Raw genomic sequence first — 705 nt, forward strand, 5'->3', positions numbered from 1 at the left:
GTGCCCGGCCCAGGGGCTGCCAGGTGCCCCCAGGGCTGCTGGCGGCTCTTCTTGCGTCCCGGTGCCTGCGCTCTCCTGGCTGGAGGCAGCCGAGCGTCCTCCGAAGGGAGCAGGCACGCGTGCAAGCCCGTGCCCTGCGGCTGCCGAGCAGCGCCCGGGCGTTTCGGGTATCGCCCCTCTCCCCCAAATTACGCGTCTTTTAAAGCCAGTGTCAGCATCTGTGTGGTTTTTTTTTTTAATGGCTGCGCAGGCGGCACGTGGGCGTTCTGCCCTGCTGCAGACGGGCAGCGCMAGGCGCCGGGCGAGCAAACGGCGCAGCCCCGCGCGGCGCAGCCCGCACACTCGCCGCCCTGCATTGCACACTCGCTGCCCTGCATCACACACGCTGCCCCACGTTGCATTGCACTCACTGCCCTGCGGTGCGTTGCACGCTCGCCACCCTGCGTTGCACGCTCGCCGCTGCTCCCTGCAGGGCTGCAGCTGGCCAGCGCCCGCTGCGGCCCCGCCGTCGGGCACTTTGCAGGCGTTGCAGCACGGGGGACGGGGTACCAGGGATGGGGAGGAGGAAGCATCTCCCCGTTAGTTTGTATCTGCAGCCCAGCTCTGCCGGAGCGCCCCGATGCACTGCTGCAAACTGCCTCGCTTGTGTCCCCTTTAGCCAGACCATGCTGGTAGCATGAATGTGATTTTCTTTTATTTTTTTTT

The sequence above is a fragment of the Rhea americana genome, unplaced genomic scaffold, assembly GCF_003343005.1.
Source record: "Rhea americana isolate MKP2758 unplaced genomic scaffold, rheAme1 scaffold_206, whole genome shotgun sequence".
NCBI classification, from domain to species: domain Eukaryota; kingdom Metazoa; phylum Chordata; class Aves; order Rheiformes; family Rheidae; genus Rhea; species Rhea americana.